Here is a 21,198-nt window from a genome sequence, read left to right on the forward strand (position 1 = left end):
TCTTGACAAGGTTCCTTTCTGATTGAACAACTGCAGTCCTTGTTTCAAAGGCTTCCCACTGGTGATCAGCTTGTCCACCGTGTGTGCATGCCCAGTTTTCCAGATTGAAAACATGATTGTTGTGAAGAATGTAGGGCGCCTTCTCCTCCACAAAGCCAAGTCCTCTTTTGTTGTTTCCATTAGTCTCATTTCTGAAAGTAAATTCATCAGACAACCAGATCCATTTGACAGTTTTGTCAAGATCGAACTTAGCCCTTTCTAAGTCATTCTTGAGCTGCAAATTCTTTTTAGTTTCAGTAACGAGGTTCAGCTTTAATTTCTGTAGCTCCTTTGCATGCTTTAAGAAGGTCTTGCTTGCTTCTCCTTTTTTTTTAAAGGAGATTTCCTCATCTTTTCTAACTTGGTTTGTCTCACGAACTTGATTCATCGTATCTTTAGCTTACACACACAAGTCCTTCCTATCCAGTTCTATTTCATCAAGAGTAAGATTTAACTCCTGTGTCTCTGCGATCAGGGCGTGATATACATCAATTAGCATACCTGACAGTGATATGAGTGTCCTTTGAGAGTAAAATTTTCAAATTTTTCTTTATATCAAAGAAATTCTCCTCTTTGTTCTCATCATCATCATCATCCGTGTCAGATTCAGTCATGAGTGCAAGGTCTGACTTATGCTCAGTTGTTCCATCATCAATTACTAGCATGGACAATTCCCCTTTGTCATTTTCACTCTCAGACTCACTTGAGGAGTCTCCCTAGGCTGTAAGTGCTTGCTTCATAATCTCATTAGCGGCCTCTTTCCTTCTGAAACTCCTGTCGGGGACCTAGTTCCTTTTTGCAGTCCTGTCATAACTGTCCTGCTTGTTTTGAGGACAGTCTTTCATGAAATGATCAGGTTTCCCACATATATGACAGCAGTAGTCATTTCCCTTGAAGTTTCTACTGGAGCCTCTTCTTGCAGTTTTGAGAACTAGGTTTTTTTCCTTCTTCACCTCATTCTTTTCTGCCTTCTTCATGATCATCTTCATTTCATGAGTCTTAAGGTTCCCAAAGCTCATTGACTGTCAATTTACTGAGATCCTTGGCCTCAGAGATAGCATTTACCTTGCTATCCCAGGAGTCAGATAATACATCAAGCAATTTTCTTACCACCTTGGTGGTTGTGATGACTTCTCTGAGAGAGTGGAGCTCATTGATTATGGAGGTGAATCTGGTGTGCATCTCATGAATGGATTCACTCTATTTCATTTTGAACATCTTGTACTCCATGGTGAGCATGTTAATCTTGGAGTTTTTTAACCTGAGTTGTTCCATCATGGGCAGTTTGAAGAGCTTCCTACATCTCTTTGGCTGATGAACAAGCTGAGACTCGATTGTACTCATCCGGTCCTATTCCACACACGAGAATCTTCTTGTCTTTATAGTTTTTTTCAATCCTTTTTCTGTTAGCTTCGGCGTATTCGTTTCTCGTTTTGACAGCGGTCTCTTTACCGTCTTCACTAATGTGAACTGGAATGTAGGGACCATCACAGATGACATCTCATAGCTATGAATTTTCAGCCATGATGAAATAGTGCATCCCAGTCTTCCACTACCCATAGTACTTTCCATTAAATCTGGAAGGTCTGATGAATGACTGTCTTTCTTCCATACTTAGTGAGGCTGCCATTTTACAGATTCTTTCTAGGTGTTAACCTTTTAGAAAGCACCCACTCTGATACCCTTGTTGCAGGCCGTGCGCTCACCAAACAGTACATGAGGGACCTGGTTATGTACCAGTTCCCTTATGCAATGCAGTAAGTAAAGAAGGCACAATTTTAGCGTGGAAAACTCCTTGCTCAAGGGATTAAAAACCACGACCTAACCAATAGGATTTCAACTCCACTAACCAAGGAACTTCAGGTTACAACTCTATCGTAAGCTAGGAATTAACTCTCATAATCCCTCACCCTTACAATAACACTTATGCAACCTAGGAACTAACCCCCGTAGTCCCTCTTCACTTGCAATGCTCCAATTGCAAGCACCTCCACTTGACTAACTCTAGCCAAGGACCACTAATAGACCTAGACTAACTCTAGCCTAGTGTACCACTCAAAAGCTTGTGGAAACACACTTCTAACAAGCACACTTTGAGAATATAAAATACCTACAACCAGCTTCTAAACAAGAAGAGTAGGTTTACAATTTAAGCACAAACGAACAAAGACTTATAGCAACATAAAGAACTTAGACTAAATCTATGTCTGGATCGGGTTCTTCAGTTTTGCAAGTGACTTATTCTTGAGAGAACTTGTGACGGCAAAGATTTGCTCAATTTTGATTAGGCTTTCAAGTCTACTTAATATGTTGTCATCATGTTGTATATATAGTAAGAGAATGTGGGATGGATAGAGACCACTTATTCATTTTGACCTAAATCATGGGCCAGCTTACAGTTATACTTGTGTGTAGCAAGTGGCTCAGCTTTACTACTGTCTCTACAGACAATGCAAGGTGCACAGAGAGCAGATTACAGACCAGGTCTCTGTCTGGTTCTGAAACAGTTTGACAATCATCAAAACATATATACACTTGGAACTATCAATATGTATAGCCCCCCGAGTGTTTGGAAGTAAAGATTGAAGTTTCAAACATTGTATAATGCCTCAGAAAAAAATTGGAAACGGCCTAATGATGCTGCCTCATTAAAAACCTTGCCAAAAAAACCCCAATTGGGACAAAAACCGATCGAAAGGAAAAAGAGTGCAGTGCCACCGGCCACCGTTTTCCCGCTAAGCGTAATACCCTTTGAGGAAACTAACATTCTAATTACTGGGGACCTGATTACCATCTCCATGCTCTAGTGTATGCGATCCTCTACCAACAATACTGATCATCTTGTACGGGCCTTCCCAATTTGGACCTAATTTTCCCGCATTTGCATCCGAGTACTTCGTGTTACCTTTCGTAGCATCAAGTCCCCAATTTTGAAATGCGGAGGTTGGTGCGACGATTTTAGTAACGCTCCGTTCGTTGTTTTTGTGCAACCATCCGGACATACGCGAGGTCTCTGTGCTCTTCCAGTAAATCCGACTGTACCAGCATTGCTTCATCATTGGATTGTTCTTGTGCCCAGTTGTACCTTGGACAAGGAGCTCCGACTTCTACCATAATCAACTCCTCCGCCCCATATACAAGGGAGAAAAGTGTTTCACCGGTAATGGATTTTGTTGTGGCTCTGTAAGCCCACAACACTTCTGGTGGCTTTGACGACCATGGCCCTTTGGCATCTTCCAGCTTCTTCTTCAAATTTTGGATGACCGTCTTGTTAGTTGACTTCGCTTGACCATTACCACTGGAATGATAGGGAAAAGAGGTGATTCTTTTGATGTTCAATTCTTCGGGAAAATCTTTTATCTTAACTCCAATAAACTGAGGGCTGTTGTCATAAGTGATTTCTTTAGAGATCCCGAACCGACAGATGATATGATTCCAAATGAAGTTGATTACTTCCTTTTCTCGAACCTTATTATATGCAGCTGCCCTGACCCATTTAGGAAAAACCCGAGATCGATAACTATCAATATAGGAAAAATAAATTTACCGTCCTTGTTCAAAACTCGAAGAAGTAAGATCTTCTATTATATACGCCGCCTCTGGATTCTCAGAGAACACTCGAAAACCACCAGAAAAAAAACATAAAACTCCACCGAAAAATTCAAATTGGCGAAAAAAAATTCGGTTATATCCTTCACGGGTAACATCAGATGATAGAGAAGATCTAGATCGTCTCAAAAACCCACTCTGATACCATGTTTGATGTACATAGAATTGAAATTTATGCGGAAATATAGTGAAAACAAACTTTAAAATAGAGAAGAAGAAGAAGAAGAAGAAGAAGAAGAAGAAGAAGAAGAAGAAGAAGAAGAAGAAGAAGAAGAAGAAGAAGAAGAAGAAGAAGAAGAAGAAGAAGAAGAAGGAGGAGGAGGAGGAGGAAGAGGAGGAGGAGAAGAAGAAGGAGGAGGAGGAGGAGAAAAGGGAAGGAGGAGGAGTCGGAGAAGGAGCCGGAGAAGAAGCCGGAGAAGAAGAAGAAGAAGAAGAAGAAGAAGAAGAAGAAGAAGAAGAAGAAGAAGAAGAAGAAGAAGAAGAAGAAGAAGAAGAAGAAGAAGAAGAAGAAGAAGAAGAAGAAGAAAAAAAGGAGCAGAAGAAGAAGGAGGAGGAGGAGGAGAAAAGGGAGAAGAAGGAGAAGGAAGAGGAGGAGAAGGAGAAGGAGAAGAAGAATGAGGAGGAGGAGAAGGAGAATAAGATGGAGGACAAGAAGGAGAAGGAGGAGGAGGAGGAGGAGGATGAGAAGAAGGAGAAGAAGGAAGAATGAGAAGAAGGAGAAGAAGAAGGAGAAGGGGGAGGAGGAGGAGGAGAAGAAAAAGAAGCAGGAGCAGAAGAAGGAGCAGAAGGAGGAGGAGAAGGAGAAGGAGGAGGAGGATAAGGAGAAGAAGGAGAAGAAGAAGGAGGAGAAGAAGGAGGAGGAGAAGGAGGAGGAGGAGGAGAAGGAGGAGGATAAGGAGGATAAGGAGAAGAAGGAGGATAAGAAGAAGAAGAAGAAGAAGAAGAAGAAGAAGAAGAAGAAGAAGAAGAAGAAGAAGAAGAAGAAGAAGAAGAAGAAGAAGAAGAAGAAGAAGGAGAAGGAGGAGGAGGAGGAGGAGGAGGAGGAGGAGGAGGAGGATCAGGAGAAGAAGGAGAAGGAGAAGGAGAAGAAGAAGAAGAAGGAGAAGGAGAAGGAGGGGGAGAAGAAGAAGGAGGAGGAGGAGGAGGAGAAGGAGAAGGATGAGGGGGAGGAGGAGGGGAGGAGAAGGAGAAGGAGAAGGATGAGGAGTAGAAGAAGGACAAGGAGAAGAAGAAGGATGAGGAGGGGGAGAAGAAGAAGGAGAAGAAGGAGGAGGAGGAGAAGAAGAAGAAGAAGAAGAAGAAGAAGAAGAAGAAGAAGAAGAAGAAGAAGAAGAAGAAGAAGAAGAAGAAGAAGAAGAAGAAGAAGAAGAAGAAGAAGAAGAAGAAGAAGAAGAAGAAGAAGAAGCAGAAGAAGGAGAAGGAGGAGGAGGAGGAGGAGGAGGAGGAGGAGCAGGAGCAGGAGCAGGAGCAGAAGAAGAAGAAGAAGAAGAAGAAGAAGAAGAAGAAGAAGAAGAAGAAGAAGAAGAAGAAGAAGAAGAAGAAGAAGAAGAAGAAGAAGAAGAAGAAGAAGGGGGAGGAGAAGAAGAAGGAGAAAAAGAAGGAGGAGGAGAAGAAGAAGAAGAAGAAGAAGAAGAAGAAGAAGAAGAAGAAGAAGAAGAAGAAGAAGAAGAAGAAGGAGAATGAGAAGGAGAAGAAGAAGAAGAAGAAGGAGAAGAAAGAGGAGGAGGAGAAGAAGAAGAAGAAGAAGAAGAAGAAGAAGAAGAAGAAGAAGAAGAAGAAGAAGAAGAAGAAGAAGAAGAAGAAGAAGGGGGAGGGAGAAGAAGGATAAGGAGAAAGAGAAGTAGAAGGAGAAGTGTTGACACCCAATTTTGTCCCTCCTTTATTCTAATTTATTTCTTCGGGCTTCTAAATTTATTGACGAGCGAAGTATTTTATTTTCACTACTATTTCTACTACTATTAATATCATTACTTTCATTTTCACTATTCTACTATCAACATTAATAGTATTACTTTATCACAAATTTTAAATGGTTCGTCATCGTTTCATTTTAGGATTTGTACGTGTTAAATTAATTTTACTTTATACATACTAATTACTATTTTTCTTCACATAATATATAGTGTACTAGTTATTAAGTTAAAATCCCAAGAATAATTAAAATAAAGGAGGAAAGACCAATGTTTTTCAGCCAAATTAATGGCCCAAAATACATTACCATTTTCTTACCCGTCCAGCCCATTATCAGCCCACTATCTAATATTACCCGATCCAGCCCATTACCTAAACTACCCGACCCGGCCCTGTGCGTCTTCTACAATGAAAAGGAAAAGAAAACCTAATCCCTTCAGCCGCACACACTTTCCCTCTCTCCACCCTAATCTCTCTCTCCCTTCCTCTATTTTTAGCCAAAACCTCAGTCCCTTTCACCCTCACAGAGTTGGCCACCCCCATTTCCGGATTAAAGCAGCCACGCCTATCCTCTTCCCTCTTCCAAACAAGAAACCATCTTTGTTTTCAACCATGGCAGATCTGTGCCCCCCCATTTTCGTGCAAACACTTCCTTCTCTCCTCCTCAACGGGCTAGTCAATATATATAGCCAAAAACTCTTCTGAAATTTCTGAAAAAGGAAGCAGCTTTACAGATTCAATTTCGATTTTCAAATGGTTATTCACTCCAAATCCCGCTCAATATTTCGAACGGAGAAAACGCTAAATCATCCTATAAATATATCTCTAAGTTCCTAGCCGAAAAGAAAGAATTTTTTTTTGGGACACGAGTATTTTCTATCACAAAGTCTTGAGTTTTCTTTCTTTTAATCTGGTCTGAACTCTTACTTACATTTGAAATTCTTGAGACAAACAGAATTTCTCCTTTTTCAAACAAAAGTATATTGTTCTGTTTTCTGTCGAGTTTTAACTCGAAAGACTTTTTTCGAGTTTGAGTTCGTCGTATTCGAGTGTAGATTCGAGATCCGACGCCCCATTTCACTATACTAAAAAAAGGTCAGTAATTTTCATGCCTTAGTAATTTCAATGTTTGAATTCTGTTTGTTTTTGATTTTTTTTTTTTTTTTGTGTAGCTCCTATGGGTCATGTATTCATGCTTAGTTTATCGTCAAATCCTGTTTTAGCTTTTGAAGTTTCATGATTAGTTCGATGATCGATAATCAGTTTGTCGTGATTGGTTAGGTGCCACTGTTAGTTTGTTGATTAATCTATGGTTGGGTTGACTGGATATCTGATCTAGTTAGAGTATAAGGAAGAGAATATATTTGTTCGAACATGTTTCCCCTGCTCCCAAATACCCAAAACATCTCTGGGCCTATGTTTCTGCCCCGAGTCTGGTTTCATTAGTTTAGTCCAATTTATGGCTGAATATTCCTTATAGTTTCAGGTAGAATATAAGTTTTGCATCCCTCTTGTCACTTCTTGCTACTTGTTATGTGAACAAAGTCATGATTACCAGCTGGTTTTTCTCTTTGTTGTTACAAAAAATGACTTTGGATATATCAGTTTCTATGTGTTGGTTCCGTTTACGTTGCTTGTATGCAAGCATTCTTTGAGACATAATTAGCCTTTTCTCCATTTACCTTATAATCCAAGTATGCTCTTAGTAATGTTGAGATGACTTGATATGAAGCATGCCATTTAGATAAGTGAGCCTAGCGAAGTATTTAGAACAAGTTTTTTTTGTGGTGTATGTAAGTATTTCTTGACTGACTGTTCTGCTCCTTTTCAAATATGTGCTCCTATTTAATTTGAAGATCGTGGTTTCGGATAAATCATCATTTGGTTTGAGTGTCAAGACTGGTCTTCGAATAATTAAAACACTTCTAAAAACAAAGTCCCTAGTGCTATCACTCTGTGTTATCCCATGAAGTGAACTGTATGTGTTTAGCCTCGTTGAGATATAATGAACCAGTTCTTTTTTAGAGATCTTCCACGCTTCTTTTTATTTTTATTAGCTCGTTCCTGCCATTTTTTTAGATCCTTATCGAAGTGTTAAGTTGGCTACTGTATTTCTATAAAATGTTTTGTTGCCGCTACCACATGCATATTCTGGAGCTTTTGAGGACAGCTGGACAATCTTGCTTGAGAATTCTTTCTTTTTCCAAAATTGTCTTGTTTCATATGCATTCATCGATGAGAGGTCTTTTAAGTTCCAACATAACTACAACATGTTAAAACTAATCCACCTAAGCGCTAGCCTACCGAACGTTTTTGCTAGCTGATTTAGCCGCATAAAACAAGTATTGATTTCCTAGCTAAAATAGTCTGTCTACATATTTAACTGCCCAGTTTGGTCGTTTGTTGAAAATCTCCTATCCTTTCTTTTTCAAGTAAATCATGTTTAGGAGTTTGTTTAAGGAAAGAGCTACTCTTAGTCTAAGACTAATCTGAACTTTTGCGATAGGTATGAGCACATAGTCTAAGATTAAATTAATCTGACAGCCTTGTTCTTGATTAGATCTCACTCTCACCAGATTAGTCCTTCCCTTTTCTCTGTTTATTAAGAATATGTTTGAATGACACGTTTGGAGCTTATTGGAGTATAAGAGTTGTGTGATGGAGATTATGTGGGTTGTTTCTTTTTTTTAACAATTTTTTTAAATAAGAATGACTGTGTTTCCATCAGAGTTAAATGGAATATGTTGGAAAGCTTTTGTGGGAAATTTTTCTTTTTGTGGCCTAAAGTCTTTTATGTGGATTATTTACCTAGCTAACATGAATTATGCCGACGCTTTTATAGTTCCTATGCTAATTTTTATTTTTCTTTCTTTTACATGTACACTTCGGAGCGATATGGGGTCTTCACAAAGACTCATTATCCGAGCAGTCTCATTTTGAGATTCCGCGGCATTTGAACTCTGCATGCGCATTCTCATTCGACCCTTATTCTCTCGACATTCATCCAGAGTGGTTAGCCGAATGGCTAATCTCTGAAAACTCTACTCTTCTATAGAAGCCAAATATGGCTTTAGTCATCTTACTTTATTTTTCGATGCTTGTTTATACGTTGGTGTGACTAATATTTTACCTAGTTGTGTGATTATGATAAATACTTAGCTGTTTATGTTTAACCGAGCCTATTTTATATTAGGATGTCTTAATTAGCAAACTTGGGTCTTAAATCAAGTGAGTTTAATTGTTCCCCACAAGTTTTGGCATTTTCAGAAAGAAAGATATGCTTCCAAAGTACCATAAATTTTACGCACTGACGTTAGCTTGTTTCGAGAAATAAGAAGAAAAAAAAAGCGAACTAGTTTTCATGGATAACTGTTCTACGCTCCTTTCAAACACTTGAAATACATATTTGTAAAAACAATCTCTACACAGTTTGTATTGAATTAGTATTCCTTTCTATAAAACTTTAAAAACTTTATTGATATTAATCTTATAACTTTTTAGTCGGCATAACTCATTTTGTTTTTCAAAATATTTACAAACGTTATACGCCCTGCGCTTTCTCAGTTCATTTATAATCAAACCCTTTTTACGCAAATTATCATTTCCTACAAGTCCTATTTTAAATATCATTCTCATATATCTATCTATAACTTTAGCAAATACTTACAAAGTTATTTTCTTTTTCTACAATATTATATTTATACTTAGCCTAATTAATTTTAAGTCTGGTCGGTTAACCATTGTTAATGGATCTTAGAGGATGCCTAATACCTTCCCTCTAGATTAGTTGAACCCTTACCTAGAATCTTTTTGGTTTCGTAGACTTTAAAATAAAATTAACTTTAGGTAATTACTTTAATTAACCTTAGGTGTCCTAATTCACCATAAGTAATTAGGTGGCGACTCCATAACTTTAAATAACCCCGGAATTACCCGGATGTTGTAAACTATTTTGACCCCGGTTAAAATAGGGTATAACAAGAAGAAGAAGAAGCAGAAGAAGGAGAAGGAGGAGAAGAAGGATGAGAAGGAGGCGCAGAAAGAGAAGAAGGAGAAGAAGGAGGAGGAGAAGGAGAAGGAGGAGAAGAAGAAGGAGAAGAAGAAGAAGAAGAAGAAGAAGAAGAAGAAGAAGAAGAAGAAGAAGAAGAAGAAGGAGAAGAAGGAGAAGGGGGAGGATAAGGAGGAGAAGAGGGAAGAGAAGAAGGAGGAGAAGATGGAGGAGAAGAAGGAGGAGAAAAAGAAGATGATGATGATGATGAAGAAGAAGAAGAAGAAGAAGAAGAAGAAGAAGATGATGATGATGAAGAAGATGATGATGAAGAAGAAGAAGAAGATGATGATGATGATGATGATGATGATGATGATGATGATGATGAAGAAGAAGAAGAAGAAGAAGAAGAAGAAGAAGAAGAAGAAGAAGAAGAAGAAGATGATGATGATGATGATGATGATGATGATGATGAAGAAGGTGAAGATAAGATTGATTTTCTGTTATTACAACTAGAATATTCACTTAACTATTTATATGGTTCAAAACATAATGAAATACAAGGACTAAACAGTAAAATACAATCATACACAATGTGGACTTGTATCCAGATTATTTAAACTTGGGCCTGGATCATCAGTTGACAATTTGGGGCCTATATTAACAGGTGCGGCGAATGAGGTGTAGATCTAAGTTCAAGAGTGCGTTTTGAGATGTCCTTTAAGCAATTTTGTTGCACGGGCCATTTTTCAACCATTGCTAAAATTGTATATCTTTTTTGAGCTATGACTTGACAACAATCAACTAAACATTCTAAGGAGGATATATTTTAGTATTTGAATTTCTGTACAACTTTTACAAATACTTTTATTCAATGGCAGCTTCTTGATACATATAAAATTGTAAAAGGAATCTATAACTTCTTAAAGACAAGGCGGAAACGTGAAGTATTTACAACCATGTAGTCAACATTCATAAACAAATTGTAGACAATGTTGTTTACGTATAAAAAATAAGGAAATCAACAAGTTGAATATCTAATACTATATTAGAAGAACGGGAAAATCAAAATTGTTCAAACATCTCTTTGTTGCATTGAATTTTATTATAATTTCAACAATATGAATTAAAACAACACATATTGGTAAACAACAAAGTGAGTTTTAATAAAAAAAGAGAAAAGGTTATACCAGTTTTAATCAAAAGATAAAAGGTGAAAGAATTTTAATGTGGACAACTACAAATTATAACATGATCTACTAATTAGCAGGATACACGTGCAATGCACTTGTCCAAGGACTAGTTTAGCATATATAGTCCTAAAGGACCAAGCAAGACTTAGCTTTCTTCACTTGAGGTTTATGATTCCCTTCTCAATCATATTCCTTAGACTCCAATGATCATATTGACACTTGTATGACCAATACGCCCATCCAAAGGTTGCTCTTCCATACACATCTAACTGTGCTTTGCCAAAGTTCTGATAATCTTGGTTTGATTTAGTCCGATTCGCAAACTCGTTAACCCATTCTCCTGCAATTCATTCTACACATTATAAGGAAAACAAGCCGACGTAATAGTATTAGCATTGAAAATTCTTGAACTAAAATTTTGGACTCACCTACAAAGGTTAAGGGGCCATTAGATTGAGTAATTTCTCCGAGTGTTGATGCCCGTTGGTTGTATATGTAGTCGATGTTCTGTTGTACGTTAAATTGGTTAAATTCATCTGAGTAGAGATTGTAGTAATGGACGTCTATAACCGAGCGAGGAAGGCCATGAGCAAACGAAAGGAGCTCTGTGTTCTTTTCATTACCCAATCTATTCGATAAGATCACGTAGGCAGTACTATTATACTTCCTCACTGCGTCATAACCAGCTTGGTAGTACTTGATTAGGGTATTCAAAGGAACATATTGTGCGTGAGGCTCGTTCATCATGAAATTTTATTTGTCAATTGACAAAAGTTATGTAGCTAACGACTTTTGATTTTAAAATTTTCCCAAAATGGATTGATGATTTTTTAATAACCTTTCCGTTAAGAAGTCTATGACTTCAACTGTTTCCCCAATTTTGGAATCTCCCCACTCTGCAGATCCATCTCTAGTTGCACTATGGTCGTTCCCATTTTGTGATCCTAGAACTGCATGAAGGTCTATTATAACCTTTATATTGTGTTTTCTGCAAGAAAGGTTTTGAAAAATTTAGACCTTTACATATTCAGTACCTTAAAAAAACGTCTTAGCTATAAAGTATAGAAACTTACTCAGCCCAATTAAAAGCATTATCTAAAGCTTGAAGTGAACCTCCAACAAATGGTTTTGGTGGTGTCCGATCATATTTGATCCACCATCCTACTGGAATTCTAACCGCATTAATCCCATTTTGGGACATGAATATAAAATCGTCTTCCTTAATATAAGTGTTCCAATGGTTCTGCACAAATTTGCAAAAAAAGGAAAAAAAATCATACATGAATTTCATAAATTGGGGCCTAAGCCAAGAATGTTTCACATGATTACTTACCTGCATAACTTGGGGAGCTTTATCTGGGCCATATCCATTTGTTAATTGGTATTCTCCACTTAAGGAAGAAACAATGGTCATCTTAAATATGTAAGGATTTTGGTCCGACCAGTCAGTACTGCCTTGATAATCTATTGTCACCGAAGATCCTGATTTTGCCGTCAAAATTTCAAACAACATATTGTTCAATTTCCTTTACAGAAAATTGGTAGTCAATCTATTTACTTAATGCTAAAGGCATGGTTATTGTCCATCTATTGGTGAATGCATCGCCTTTTTCTTTGTTTCTTGCCTTAATATTCTAGTTATTATATTTCAGCATGTAGCTGTTTTTAATAGTGAATATTCTGTTAAAGTCACAGATGCATGTAAAGATTAATAGAGGAAAGACCTGTAGAAATTGGTCATTGGAAGCTTTAAGGAGAACTTTAGATGGATCATCGCCATTTCTTATAATTTGAAAGGTTTCAGTATCACCAAGGGTTGTTGCTGCTGCAACTGCATTACTTCCTTGGTTAGACTTCCCAATGAACTGTTTGTTAAAAACTTTCAGGTTGAAGAAAGTGTCATTCACTCTCCATAACTTCAATAAAACCAGGACGAAATCAAAGTTAGTTTTTTTAAAGAAATAATTAATAAACACAATGAAGAGTACTCAGAGTAATGAATTGAAAGGCAAAGAGTAGGAACTTAACAGTAAAAGTTTCCCAACCAGATGGGTTGTCGCGGTTTGCAAGCAAATTTGTACCCCCACCATTCTCTGCAGCAACATATTGATTCAGCATCGTCGACTTCAGTTGGATTTGAGTTCCATCCTAGAGTAGTACAATCAAGAACCAAAATATATATTAGTACCAGTATGGAAAATAAAAGATTGCAACCTTTAATTTTCTATTTAGCATACTCTCTCCTTTTCAATTTGTTTGTCTAGTTTGACTCGGTACGGAATTTAAGATTTTTAAATCTTGTGATATTAAACTAAAGACGTGTGCAATATACCAAAAATAACCCTTGACCTTGTAGTCTTAAATGTGTCATATAGGCTCTTGCGCGTAAACCTTTAATACTAAATATAAAAAATGACATTCTTTTTTAAACACAATAAAAAGAAAGCAAGACAAATAAATTGAAATAGAGATTATATAATATGTTTTACCAGAAGATCTTTGTTAACAATGTTATCAAAGAGCCAAGGTGTCATCCAGCCCTCAGACACAAGCCAAGCACCAAGATTTACTGCCTTGAACGGCTGCCCCAAGCTTGAGGTAACCAATAGAAAAAGAAGCCATGAAAAGAGATTTCAAGCTAAAATGTGCTTCATATTGGAGTTGCTGTAATGCAAAGAGATTTCAAGCAAGCTTATATAGAAGTACTCGAGCAACAAAAAACTCGAGATTCCTATAGTATTTAATTGGGATGGGTCAACAAAAACATTTTGGTCTCTAGCAGCGTACACAGGACTGCTTTTTAAATTCTTTTAGAGTTAAATGGTCAAAAATACATATAAACTATCATTTTTTCGCAAATTTTCTTTACCTACCTAAACTATCACTCCCTTTGTATTAAAACACACCTCGATGCTTGTTGACACCTAATTTTGACTTGACGTGCTTAAAATTAACGTCTCGGGTGGTCCTGATTCGTTAAAGAGCACAAAATAACTTTTTACACATTTTTACATTTTTTTTACAATTTATTGATGATTATCCTCATTCTAGGAATTTTATCAATTTATTGTCATCTTTAAGAATCATTATTTTTGCAGATGTACAGCGTAATACTGCCATTTTGTGCAATTAATAATCGTTTCTTTATTTTATAGCGGTACATTTTTTATATCTTATACATTAATATTTATATTTTTTACTTACATTATTATTTAACTATATTTTAGTATAGTCCGTCAGTGCAGAGAAAATCGGAGCAATTATTTTTAAACGCAGAGCAAAAATTCGATCAAGTCAAGGTCTCGTCACCTTTTTGAAAGTTGACATTTGAGGTGATGGGTTGGGTTTTTGATCCATTGGTTATTGCATTTTTACATAAGGGTTAAAAGGGATAAATGGGACAAGAAGGGGAAGATCATTATTTGGACAAGAGGGGGTGTTTGTTTACATTATAAGAAAGGGGAGTGTTAGTTTAATTATTTTCTACACAACACACACAAGCACATAAACCTGTTAACCGGTTCGGGTTAACTGGTTTTAACCGGTAACCGGACCGGCTAAACCGGAACCGGTTAAACCGGTTAACCGGTTCCGGTTAACCGTGTAATAGTTTACCGATCAGGTTCCAATATTTTGGAAACCGGAACCGGTTAAACCGGTAAAATCGGAATCGGACCGGTTAAACCGGTTTAATCGGTGAAAATTAAAAAAAAAAAAAAAAAAAAAAAAGGAAAGAGCCGTTGGGCCGCAGTGTCTGTTAATGGACCGTTGGCAACGGTCCGTTTGCAAAAATGGTCGTTGTCAAACGGTCAGTTTTTTAATTTTTGGCCCCCAATTTTTTTTTTTTAACACTTTAACCCATCCCCATCCCCACCCCTATATAAACCCTTCTTCATTTTCATTTTAATTCACATCAATTCACTCTTCTTTATCTTTCTCTCAAATCTCAATCTCTCAATTATAGTTACTTTGCAATAATTAGCCACAAAGTCTTATTATAGTTTCAACTTTCAATTATTAATTTTGCAATTATAATATTGTTGGTGGAGTTGGTGATTTTGCAACAATCCGAAATAGCTTTGGTGGATTTGCAATTCTAGCCGCCTTCACTTTGTTGGAAATTAATCTGGCAATTTGGTACCTTCGTTCCAACTCTATCTTTATTTTTCGCAATTTAATTCTAGCAATTTATTTTTCGCAATTTAATTCTAGCAATTTAATTTATTGTAATTTATTTTCTTGTGATTTATTTTATTGTGATTTAAATTAATTCTATTTAATAATGTCAAAGAGATTAAGACGTGGTGCCGGTAGTAGTAGTCGTATTGTTAGGGGTGCGCTTAATGAGGAAACATTTGTGGAAGAAACACCTAATTTAGGTATTGATGTTGGTGGAAATAATCCACTTTTAGGTCATGAGGCAATGCAACAACATTTTACCGACACTTTTGATGAAGACTTAGATGATGATGATGAAACACAACCCCTCGAAAATCCCATAGGAGATACATGTCCTGCACAATTACATACACAAGACAAACCGCCTAGAACTCGTAAGCCAACAGCTAAAGTTTGGAAATTTATGACTAAGAATAGGGAAAACCAATCAGCTACATGTAACATATGTAGACAAGTATTTAGTTTTAAGCAAGGAACTGGTAAGGATGGTGGAACGGGTATACTAAATGCTCATATGAGAACCAAACATATGGATATTTGGGGAGAGCAAATAGGTTCAAATGTGGGGGGGGGGGGGGGGGGGGGGATTCAAATGACGATAGACCCACGAACCGGTAGAAATTTAAGTATGCCAAGAAAAAAGAACGCATAGAAATAGCTAAAATGGTAGCTTACGATTGTTTACCATTTTCCTTTCCCTCGGGTTTGGGGTTTGTTACTTACATTCAACGTTGTTATAATCCGTTATTTGAGGGTATTCCTAGAAGTACTTGTAGAGACGATGTTATAGATTTGTTTAAAAAATATAGATTTTATTTGCGCCATGTATTTAATTCTTTAAATTGTAATGTTTGTCTTACCGCTGATTTGGGTCTTAGTATTAACCATTTAGATTTTTTTGCTATTACATGTCATTGGGTTGATGACAACTGGGTTATGCAAAAAAGAATTATAGCTTTTTTATATGACGAAGGAAAAGGTCGTCACGATGGAAAAATTTTAGCCGATTCAATGTCTACTATTATGAGATTTTTTAACATTTATAGAAAAACACTTTGTATTACTTTAGATAATGCTTCTAATAATACAAAGGCGATAGGTCTTATAAAAAGAGAACTAAACCCTCCGCTAAGAAATATTTTTCATATAAGATGTAGTTGTCACATTTTAAATTTAATTGTTAAAGATGGTCTTGCGCATTTTGATGATTCTGTTAAAAAAGTTAGAGATGCGGTTGCGTTTCTTTTTTGTAATGCTAATAGGGGAAGAATTAGAGATTTTAAGAATGCTTGTGTAGAAAATAACCTTAGACCTAAGAAAATTCAAGTAGAAATTGAGACTAGGTGGAACTACACTTACATTATGCTACAACAAGCATATGAGTATAGGATTCCCATACAACAAGTTCACAACAAATATAATACTGATAGTGATGATTGGTTAAATTATGCGCATTGGGAAGATGTTAAAAAATGTGTTGACCTCTTAGAATTTTTTTATAATGCAACTCTTGCTTTTTCTAGACAATTCTATCCCATGGTAACTGGAATTTTAGCCTACTTAGCGGAAATAGCTAGAGTTTTACAAGAGTATAAATATAAACCCGATTATCAAGTGGCTATTTTTGAAATGATAATCAAATTTAAGAAGTATTTTTTTCCCATCCCAACTTTATTTATATTGGGTTCCCTTTTAAATCCTTGTTTAAACTGTCTTTTACTAAAAATTTGGTTAGTCAAATTTATACATTTTTAGAAATTGAAGAGGGAGTTCAACCATCTTTAGCTGAAGTCGATCTCGCTATTGATGATGAGTTTAGAAGAATTTTTACTCATTATTCTAGTTTGGAAGAACGTGCTACACCCGTTGCTCCACGCCCTACTACTTCTCAGAGTAGCAAAAAGGGCTTGTCGGGTTTAAAAGTTTTACATTCACAGCCAACTTCTTCTTCTACTGCAAACTTTGATGAATATAACTTTTATTTGATGCAGCCAAATGTGGATATCAACCAACAAGATGATTTGGACGTCTTAGCATGGTGGAAGAAGTACAAGGCAAGCTATCCGGTACTTTCAAGAATGGCTCGAGATATCCTTACGGCTCAAGTATCAACCGTGGCTTCGGAGAGCGCATTTAGCCAAGGAAGACAGCAAATTGGAGACCATAGACATTCATTATCCGGCTTTAGCTTGCAAGTACTAGTGTGCATTCGCGATTGGATTAGATCGGAGCGACGCAACCAAAACTTACAAGCGGAGGAAGGCGAAGAGGAAGAAATTGAAGATTTGATAGCTAGTGGACCGGACCAAATGGAAGACTTTGAAGATATTTCCATGACCAAATATGATGTGGGGAAAATTAACGAAATGGTTCAAAATTGGTGATTTTATTATTCTATTATTTTTGTACAACTCATGTATTATTTGCAAGTTAAAAAAAATACAACTTGCAAATAAATGTTATCCAAGAATGAATAAAATATATGGCTCATTGAGCTTTCTTCTATTTACTTGTGTTCATAGTATAGTATATAAGTATATATAGTATATATATTAAGTAATACATATATATAAGTATATAAGTATATATAGTATATATAGTATATAAGTATATATAGTATATATATTAAGTATTGTATATATAGTATATAAGTATATACTTATATAGTATATATAGTATATAAATATATATAGTATATATAGTATATAAATATATATAGTAAGTATATATAGTATATAAATATATATTCTAACTATTTAGAAGAGCCGGTTGGGCTCCTTTTTCGTCGTCCAACCGGCTCCTTTTTGGTCGTCATATATATTAAAAAACATGGGCCTATATATATTAAAAAAACAACAACTAATATTAAAAAAAAAAAAATTGGGCTCCATATTAAACACCAACCAGTATTAAAAAAAAAAAAAAAAAAGTGGAATCCACCACATCCAAATTCAGGGGAAAAAAAGAAGTGGACCCCATATTAACAAAATCAAGCAAAGAAAATCAAATAATTAAATCAATAATGATGGATTCATTGCCACATGCGTATCAACCCATTAGTGGGAGCAAATGAAATTATTGTACAACAACATACTTAAAATACTTATATATTAAAATAAGATAGAATTTAATTACTTTTTCATTTTTTCCTTACTCTAATAAATGTGAAAACAGATTAATGTCATAAAAGAAAAAGTACTATTAAATGGAGATCAAATAATTAATAAGGTAAATTAGTGAAATTTTAATTCTAATTGACGTTTCCTTAAAAAATCGTGTAAAAAACAAGATGACAAGTAAAATGAGTTAAACAAAAAATATTTATTAAAAATTTAAAAATAGAAGTTCTTCATGGACCCATATTAAACACCAACCAGTATTAAAAAAAAAAACCACTATTAAAAAAAAAAGTAAAAAAAGTGGAACCCACCATCTCCAAACTCACGGGAAAAAAAAGTGGACCCTATATTAACAAAATCAAGCAATATAAAAAAAAAGTGAATCCCATATTAAAAAAACAAACAATGTCAAAAAAAAAAGTGCAGACTTTGTATTCGCAGCAAACACTAATATAATAAAGTTTTAAATGCGGAGCACAAACTACAATGTTATATTAATCGTGTTTTGAACATAGTATCCCATATTGACAAAATCAAGCAATATATAAAAAAAAAAAAAAAAAAAAAAAGTGAATCCCATATTAAAAAAATAAACAATGTCAAAAAAAAAAGTGCAGACTTTGTATTCGTAGCAAACACTAATATAATAAAGTTTTAGATACGGAGCACAAACTACAATGTTATATTAATCGTGTTTTGAACATAGTATATATATATATATATATATATATATATATATATATATATATATATATATATATATATATATATATATATATATTATATGCATAAAAATAATGCAAACTAATAATGTCCAAAAGAGTGAGCCCATACTAAACAACACCAAGCAATATAAAAAATAAAAATAAATAAAAAAAGAAGAAACTATATAAACCCATGCTTCGTCGTCCGTTGTCCCTTAAAAAAAAGTGGAACTCACCATCTCCAAACTCATGGGAAAAAAAAAGTAGACCCATATTATCAAAATCAAGCAATATAAAAAAAAAAAAAAAAGTGAACCACATATTAAAAAAAAAAGTGCAGACTTTGTATTCGTAACAAACACTAATATAATACAATTTTAGATACGGAGCACAAACTACAATGTTATATTAATCGTGTTTTGAACATAGTATATGTATCAATCCATTAGTGGGAGCAAATAAAATTGCTTTTCTTCAAAAGGTTAAGTAGTCAAACCATACAATTTTCTTTCTTTTTTTATATTAGCCTGAGATCTAATCTAGATATTAAACTGTTATATTTGCTATTCCGCCATGTCATTTATTTGTTATGTTTACTAAAATAAATATATTTAAAATATTTATATTTTAAAATAACATAGAATTTAATTACTTTTTTATTTTTATTCTTACTCTAATAAATGTGAAAAGAGATTAATGTCGTAAAAAAAAAAAAATCAAATGGAGATCAAATAATGAATAAGGTAAATTAGTCAAATTATAATTCTAATCTACGTTTTCTTAAAAAATCATGCAAAAGACAACATGACAAGTAAAATGAGCTAAACCGAGAATATTTACCAAAAATTAAAAAATAGTATTTCTTCGTTTAAATAGAAAATCAATTTCTACTTTATTTCGTTTTAAACATGTAAAATTAATTTAATAATTTGAATTAAAATTATCCAAATCAAAATTTGATAAAAAATAATAAGTATTTTACACCATTAAATTAATCGAATTAAAATTGAAAGTATCAACTGATGCTTAAATATTGCTATTGTTTTATCTCAAAGAGAGGAAAATAATTTCCTTTTAAACAAGTCTTCTATTTTAAAAAATATTAATAAATTTGCCGATTTTGTATTCGTAGCAAACATTAATATAATAAAGTTTTAGATACGGAGCACAAACTACAATGTTATATTAATCGTGCTTTGAACATAATATATATATATATATATAATCACTATTCAAAGATAACTACATACACATAGATGCACTATAATTTAAAGTGTTGGGCCCGTGCGCAGCACGGGCATAGGCCATCTAGTAGTAAGTATATATAGTATATAAGTATATATAGTATATATATTATTACATATAGTATATAAGTATATATAGTATATATATTAAGTTATACCTATATATAAGTATATATAGTATATAGTACATATATATACATATATATAGTATATATATATTAAGTTATACATATATATGTATACGAAAAATACTATTCTGTATTGCTGACTTGCTATTAACCTGTTAGTCAGTAAATATTTAAACTTTAATTATAAAATTGTATAACATATGTAAATATACCTACAATATACTAATAAATACTATAATATATATATATATATATATAATACAAAAAAAAAAGTTTTAACTACTTAAAACCGGACCGGTTCCAATTTAGAATTTCAAACTGGTAAACTGAAACCGGACGATTCCCTAACCGGTTACCGGTCCGGTTCCAATTGGAACCGGTTGCCAGGCTTACAAGCACATATCAGATTTTTTTTTTCTCCTCTAAATCTAATACTAAATTATTTTCTCTCTCTCTCCTCCACTTCTCAAAACAGCCGCCCCTACCCCGACCACCCCTCACTACGCCGGAGCTCGGAGCTCCGGCGACTCCCCAACAACAGCTACCACACCACCACGAAACCACCACAACCCCCAACAACACCAACGAACAATCACACCCCCACTGCCCAGCTCCGGCGAACCCACGACGCCGGAGAAAAAAGACGAACCACCACATCACCGCCACTAGCCCCCACCCCGAAACCATCCTCTCCCCCCTCTTCTTCCCGCACTGCTTCGTCGCCATCAACGACCCAAACCAGCGCCACCACCCAGCTCCGACGAACCACCATCTCCGGTGAACTCCAACCAAACAGCCACCACCAACGCACAACCTCATCCTCTTTCCTCTCTTCCCTGCTGCTCCCTGTCGTCTCTTTCTCCTTCACCGCAGCTGCGTCGTCGCATCACCACCAAATGCCGACGAGCACAGCGGACAACTCCGCCAACAACCAAACACTAAACAACCCCTTCCTTTTCTTCGTTCATCGGAAAACAACCATTAACGGGGGAGCAAATCACTGCCCGCCTCATGTTCTTCTCTTCTTGCCCCTGTTCTTTGTTGCAAATTTATTTCACTAACCATAGCTCCCTCTGCTTCTCAT

The 21,198-nt window shown here is 35.3% G+C and overlaps 1 pseudogene; it reads right to left on the reverse strand.

Annotated features, from left to right (window-relative positions):
• Nucleotides 1–1,336: 1,336 nt before the first annotated feature.
• On the reverse strand, nt 1,337–21,198 carry LOC132630323 (uncharacterized; annotated as a pseudogene).

The sequence above is a fragment of the Lycium barbarum genome, chromosome 3, assembly GCF_019175385.1.
Source record: "Lycium barbarum isolate Lr01 chromosome 3, ASM1917538v2, whole genome shotgun sequence".
NCBI lineage: Eukaryota > Viridiplantae > Streptophyta > Magnoliopsida > Solanales > Solanaceae > Lycium > Lycium barbarum.